Source organism: Habropoda laboriosa, unplaced genomic scaffold (genome assembly GCF_001263275.1).
Source record: "Habropoda laboriosa isolate 0110345459 unplaced genomic scaffold, ASM126327v1 scaffold88, whole genome shotgun sequence".
Taxonomy (NCBI): domain Eukaryota; kingdom Metazoa; phylum Arthropoda; class Insecta; order Hymenoptera; family Apidae; genus Habropoda; species Habropoda laboriosa.
Window position 1 is genome coordinate 1,662,462 of NW_017100219.1, and position 7,810 is coordinate 1,670,271.

Genomic DNA, 7,810 nt, shown 5'->3' on the forward strand with positions numbered 1-7,810 from the left:
GCCGCGACGACCACGCTATCGGCCAACTCAACTCGCTGCAGCCTCTCCGTTCGCCTCTTCGGCTCGCGGTCCTTTTCCCCGGAACAGCGTAATGTCGTTCTCTTGCTCCCTGAAACAACCGGGACGACACCTTTTGTCCACAGTTCGCCGTCCACAGGTCCGTCTAATCTCGTAGATATCGGTTTCGCCGCGATGTTGCTTTGGTTACGGACCAAGTAACGCACCCAACCCGCCGCCATTGAGAAAACGCCCTTTGCGACTGGTTCGACGGGTTGGTTTTAGCTAATGGAAGTTCGATTTTATGTTTACTCGGACGCTTGTATGGTTTTCTGTTCCTTTCTCGTGTGGGATACGGTGTTGTTGAGTTAGTTTTAAGGATAGATCCAAGTGATTCGTTGGTTTTTCGGAATTGTGCAAGAGTAGATGGTAATTTTTGCACGGAAGAGGAACCTGGTAATTTCTGTATGGAAAGGTAGTCAAGAAAATGGGAATTAGGTTTTCTATGGAGTAGAATTTGGCGATGAAAGGGATAAAAATACTTGGTCCAGGTATTAATAAAAATGATTTACGTTGCTTTTATTTCTTCGCTGCACGTCCGTCGTTAAAGTACTTCCGCTATGTTAGGAAGCACTATTTTAAATATTAATTCTTTCTTTCTGAAACGAAATGTAAAATGCAATTTTTCTTCTCATAACCAAAGAAAAATCGGGTTAAAGAGAGTACTGAAAGGAATTAAGTACGAAAGATATTCATAAGTATTACGACACACGTTATATTCCTATAGAAAGTATCAAGCATGTAGTTTAAATAACATTCTTTCGCCAGATTTCCTACTCGTCGTATAACGAGACTCCAGGCTGAATAATTTTTTAATGACAGTTCCCTTCACGTTCGCAGAGTGTCTCAACACTTGCGGCGCGATGTCCAGTCGGAATTACTAGTTAGTTACACTTCTCGGAGACCTGTAATACCACTTCCTTACCATTACTCCTATAACTCTGCTGTGCATGATTATTATACCAATCAACCGGCAGAATATTACGCTGAATCTCACGTAAGACCTGGAACAAAAGCCGCAGCGATAATTTACCCTTTGAGGGTCGCCACATCGGCAAGAATAAGGGCAGGCGTTCTTAGATCCTTCGGAGGATAGGATCGTTGCCGTTCTAAGTAGAATTATGCGATCAACAGACTGATAGTTCTACACGCCGGCTATATTGTAAGTAATTTCGCAGCGGTCGCGGGGGCAAAGCTAATTGCGGCCCTCGCATAAGTTAACCGTGCCGTAAATACGTCGCTACGTAGTTACGAGAGCGTGAACCAGGCGTTATTTGCATGGAACGCACGATATTCGGCGCTTAATTGTTCTGTCGCGGCGCTTCTTCGTCCTTTGTTCCATACTCGCTCTGCGAGAAAACATTATGATCGAGTCAGGGAGCGTGTAACCGGTGTGTCAGCCACGTCTAATGCCTTTTTTCCAGGAAGTGTAACGAAACTTTTATCGCCTCCGCCAACTTTCTCCACGCGAATATCTATTCTTCCTGTGCCGGCTTAGAATCTTTGCCGCGTTTCAGCGAAAATTATGACGCTTCGCGAGCTGCCATTGTTTTCTACCTTTTGCCTCCTTGATAGATAGCTTGCTACAGCTACTTTTCAGCTCGGTAGATTAACGCCCCGCCATCTTTTCATTTCGTAGCGTTTGCCGGTCGGTGGTTCTTGTGAATTTTTTCGTTTTGTGCAAATAATTCTTTTTTTAATTTGCAATCTGTTTAGAAGGAACGGTATGTAAATTTTGTGGCGACGATCTCACAGGCAATTCGTAAATTAGTCGAGAAGATACACTGCTGTCATCACACAGTGCTCCGCCATTTAACACTTGTAGAAAGACTGCCTGAGTGAGAATTACTTATTGGTAACTTTCCGAAAGTGAATTTTTATGTAACTGAAACATAATTAAAAATTAGATTCGTATCGCCACTAATAGAAATAGACAAAGTTACAAACAATAATACTCGCTAATGTCGAACATTCATCTTTTTTGAAAGTCGCTAATGGGACATTTTGACACAGTCGGTCTTTCTAGTGTTAAACATAATGGAAAAAGTGGAAAAACTCGGTTCATGAATTCCACACGATCGTTGATCAATAGAGAAAAAACCAAGAAGAATCGCACGAACTTATAAATCAACCTAAAATATTGCATTTACCCTTCATTTTTCTCGAATGTATGACGATGTAGGCAATACGTTTCTCATTCATTTTCCTCCAATGTATCACGGTACAAAAACCACTATTCTTATTTCCTTTCGCGTAGATCGTTCGAACGTCAGTTCACAAAAAGCACGAGTACGCTCGGCAATTTATCGAATTACGTAGCAAACGTAGGCAAATGGTGAAAGAAGAAAGTTCGGTCAGCCCGTTAACCCAGTTCGAACGCGGGACCATCTGTCCAGGGCAAGCTTGGACAAAAGCCGGTGGACTTTCCACGCCTGTCGGTGTCTCCCGGTTTTCGGAGGCCTCCGGCTTCCCAGGCTCGCCGTGTCGACCCTGAGCCGTCGCGGTGCACGCAAAGATTAAAGGCTATGCGGGCCAAGTGAACAAAAGGTACACCGAGGACGCTTTCATTTCAGGAATCGCGAGGACGTCGAGGCGCACAAAAGCGTTGGGGTCCCGCCCTTCCGTTTGCGAGTCCGCTTTCCCTCGAGCATCCGCGAATATGGAAACGTTCTCGAAAGTGGTCTCCGCGGCATAGCGCGGCGCGGAGTCGATTCCACCGGATGGAAACGTGGCCGATGCCGATTTCTCAATCCGGGAAACGGCCGAACGTGAAACGCAACCGGCCGGTAATCGCGAGTTTCTCTTCTTCTGGCTCCTTCCTGCCGCGGGCACACGTAACAATGGCTCTCCCAGAGCTTTTCAGAGTGTTCGATAATAGGGAGCTGGGAGAGCTGGGAGCATTCGCGTTATTATAGGACGGGTATAGGACGATGTAGCGAGGTTGGAAAATCGATTAGGGTTGAAGCGAACGTGTTTCAATCGAAGTGACAGAAATGTAAGTAAGTAAATACCTACTTAAGGGGGAAACTCGTTTAACTCGCTAAAAATAAGCTGACCTTTGTGAATTTTTTCCTGGGAAACAATTGGATAGGTCTTTTTAAGGCTGTTCGGATATTTTATTGGACAGCTAAAACAGTGGAAAATAGTTTTTTTTTTATTGGACACTGTAGAGGTGTTTCGTCACGGTCTTCGCCTGCAGTGTAGCGTCCATTGAAGTCGCCTGAAACAAAAAATCTGGACAGTTTTGTGTTTTTTATAAAATTACGTTAAAAAACATGCAAAATTGTGGAAGTGGAGGGACTTTGAAAGAAAGTTACGATTTTGACGAATAATTTTCGTTCTAATTATGCAACAAAAGAAATTAAAATTAATAATATCATTAAATATGGTGCTTCATTCAAGAAAATACTCCAAGATTTTCTACTTGGTAATAAAATACCGTGTGTCATAAGTGTCATTCTTTTACTCTATGGAATCCCAAAATGGAGTACAGTGTACCACACTTCAAAGATTTAATTTGCAACCTCACTATGTCGTGGCCTGTACTAAATATATCCTTCTGAAATTCAGCAATCTTCCGAATAATCGAGACGTCCATATTTCGTCAAATATTACTTAACGCTATAGGTACGTGTCGATATATCCATCTGGAATTCGATAATCCTCGAAGAACATTCTCAAAGCACCTATAATTGAAACATCTGTTAACACGTTCAAGAAGATGTGATCCACCATGAGTCATTTCGGTGTGGATGACGAAAATGTCTCGCGTGGGTCATCCAGTGATGATTTTATCTCTCTTTATGACCCACCAATGGGTTATTTCAGCAAGGATGATAGAAAAGATAGAGTAGACTGAGTGATCCATCCGTGGGTCATCGAGTGCGGCTCTCACTTGCCCACGAGACCCACCGATGGGCCATTCAAATATGAATTACAAAAAATATTGAAAAGATGGCGTGACCCTCCGATGGGCCATTCCAAGATGGATTACACGAAAGATTGAATAGACGTGACCCACCGGCGAGTCATCGAGTAAAGGCTTCTATTTGCCCAGGTGACCCACGAATGGGCCATTCAAATATGGATTACAAAAAATATTGAAAAGATGGGGTGACCCACCCATGGGCCATTGCAAGATGGATCACACGAAAGATTGAATAGACGTCGTGACCCACCAGCGAGTCATCGAGTAAGGCTTCTACTTGCCCAGGTGACCCACCAATGGGCCATTCAAGCATACATGACACGAAAGATTGAAAAAATGGCGCGACCCACCGGCGAGTCATCGAGTGTGGCTTCTACTTGCCCAGGTGACCCACGAATGGGCCATTCAAGCATAGATGACCGAGCGTGACCCACCGATGGGCCACTCCAACACGAATCTCGCGAAAGATTAAACAGACATCGTGACCCACCGGTGGGTCACCGCATCCCAATACCTACACTTAACAAACAAGAATACTATAAACTAAAAAACAAAGTACCAAAGCTACCAAACACTTCCATAAAATGGACCCATCCTGTCATAAAACAGACATCGACAATAACGAACCTTTCGTCAATTTCACTACCGTTCCAAACATCTCAAACTTTCTTCGTCACACGTCTCCAACGTTCCTCCAGACGCTGATGGCATAGAGCTCGATCAACAAGCCGCGACCGTCTGCTCGTAATCCCTTCGAACACACGTCCATTGTCAGTGTGACGCGCGCCTAAATAATTCGAGGGCAACTGCTTCGACTAATAATGACGCACGAGCGGCTCAGCCAGGCTTCGTCCACAGAAGCTGAAGAGGTAGCAGGCAGCAGCAGCCGCAGCCGCAGCTTCGCATACCTACTTAGGTGTTACATATTAAACGAGAGGCCGTATCCTAGCTAGACAGAGGCAACCACCTGTGCGCATAGCTAATACCATATAATAAGGGCTCATGCATATGAATTCGGTGGGCCAGTCGAGCGGCGCTTATCGCCACCAATCTATCGGGCCTCTCTGCTCTTGTGCCGCGACCGTGCAACCCTTTTTTTCTTTTCTCCTCTCTCTCTCTCTGTCTTCTCTTTTCTTCGATACGCCTATCCGGAACGCCCGCGATAATGTCTCTCAACGGTCCCATCGTGCGTGCCACGCACGTTACGCTACTTTTTTCTTATCGGTTTTCCGAGGCGGATTCGCCAGGAAACACTCGTCAACGAGGATACAGTGGGTGATCAAATTGTTAGAGCCACCTGTGAGACATTGACGGTTTTACGTTGTAACGATTCATTTTCAGATGGAAAGCTAGTTATAGTGAACTTTTATTACTTTTTTTAACAATTTCGTTACTATTGGCGCCTATAGGCGCTTTGAAATGTTACTCGCACTGTACAGTTCGCGCCTTTTGCCGCACTTCTAGTCTAATTTGATCCTTAACTTTATCTTTCAAGTATTTCCACCTTAATTTAACGAAACGAGTTTCAAAACGACACGGCTGAAATAAGAAATTTTGCAGCCGTGATTAAAAATATACCGTCAGTCACCCGCGTTACGCGTCAAAATCTGCCGTATCGAAAGGGTTGAAGGAGCGTTGGTGTTTGCAAATTGCAAATATACACTTGGCGACACTTTAGGCAATATTATCTGTCGTGTCCAGTTTTCTTGGTTTACAGATCTCGAGTATCTTAATTTTTCCTGCACTGTTTTCACTACTTATAATGCACAGTAAATTGCTTAACATGTATGGAAAAATGAATCAAGCCTGTAATTGCAGCAAAATTCCACTTTATCGTTACTTCTTAACTATATTCTTTACATCTACGTTTAACTGTTTCGTGTATCTTTAGTGAGCAATCGTGAATTAAAAACCTCGATTTCACCGCATTCGGTTGCGATCGGGAAACGCGAAGCGTGATGAGGTTACTCTAAGTAGATTTAGTCGTTCATAGTAGGACGTTACTGGATAGAGTAAGTCGACGTGCTTACGAAAAGTAGCACGCTTCATAGTATGTTTTGTGAAGAACTGCATGTGTCGGTTTCTTAGGAATGTTAGCATGCTTTGTCTCTGCGTTATGAAAACTAATACATACAGTGGAGGACAAAAGTATTCATACACCCTATAAAATGGAATAATTTTTTAAAAATTGGGCCAAACGACTTGAGTTTTTTTGAGAAATTAAAAAGATTAATTTACTAGATGACGTGTAAAAAAATTTTTGAAAAAACTGCAATTAGTCGGAATCGCGAAGAAAATAGCGAAGGTCGTTTTTACAACTTTTTTATCTGAGCTCGTAATGAAAATTTAAAAAATACGTTTTGTAGATCTATGTCAATTATACACACGCTGAAAATTTCATCGAAATCGGTTAATGTTGCTATGAGCTACAAACGGTTAAAGATTGTGAAAATCGCACTAAATCACTAATAAATCTGAAGATTCTTACATCTTTCGATGCCTGTCGCTCGTTTCTCCATCCACCGATTTCGATGAAATTTTCAGCGCGTGTATAATTGACATAGATCTACAAAACGTATTTTTTAAATTTTCATTACGAGCTCAGATAAAAAAATTGTAAAAACGACCTTCGCTATTTTCTTCGCGATTCCGACTAATTGCAGTTTTTTCAAAAATTTTTTTACACGTCATCTAGTAAACTATTCTTTCTAACTTCTCAAAAAAAAAACTCAAGTCGTTTGGCCCAATTTTTAAAAAGTTATTCCATTTTATAGGGTGTATGAATAATTTGTGTCCTCCACTGTACGTTGTACTGTTTGTTGAGCAAATTCACAGAAAAAGGATCGCTATTTTTCTGAAAAATATACAAAAAGGGAAACATGTAAACATAAAAAATATGAATCAACAAAAATCACACAAAATTGGCAAGATAATATGAACAGTATCTACATTTCACGAAAATTAATACTTTATACTGTTCCATCGACAGAAATTTTGTCGAGGAAATTCGCAGGAAAAGGGTCGCTACTTTTCGAGGATCGTTGACTGCGTTTAAAAATATAGAAAAAGGGTAACATAAATACACAAAGTGAACAAAACAGTTAACAAAATTAGTAAGATAATACTTCATTGTACTGCTCCACCATCAGAAACTTTAACCCTCGCTCAGTCAATGCCGGGTTATTCTTGACCCCTGTCTTAACGTCTGCTCGTTCGCTGGGCTCAATCTTATCGCTGTAACATAAGCAAATGACCGCGTGGAGAGTTCTAACGTCTTTAGCCAGACAGTATTTTATACAACAGCGGGAAGTAAAGATCGAAGAAGCTGAATAACAGCGTAAATGTGTTCGAGATAGCTTCCGGTGGACCGCAATTCTTTCGAAGAATTTCGCGAGGTCGCAAATCCCGCTTACACTCTGGGTGACGGTACAGGTTTGCTGCCCAATTGAGAGATTCGTCTCTTTTGGTGGTTCCAATTAAGATGCGAATTTTGTATTGAACTGATGGGCTGGGTTTGGTGTCACTGCGAGGGCGAGGCTCCAAGCGCTGGTCAGAGAATGAACCGTGGAGTCGTCGTCCTGACGGAAAAGAGCATCGGTTATGGAGAGGAGAGGTTTTGTCAATGCATTCGCTCGAGGAGGTTTATCGCGGGCCGATGCGAGTTTGGTACCCCGGTCTGGCGGTCGAATTTGACTAATGAACTTTATGACGATAATCCGCCAGGCTGGGGTTTCCTCGCGTGCATGGCGACGCAACAGATTAGTTCTGAAGTACATTCAGTAAAAATTCCAGTGTGGGTCGAAAGAGACCTTGTTCGTTGAGAGA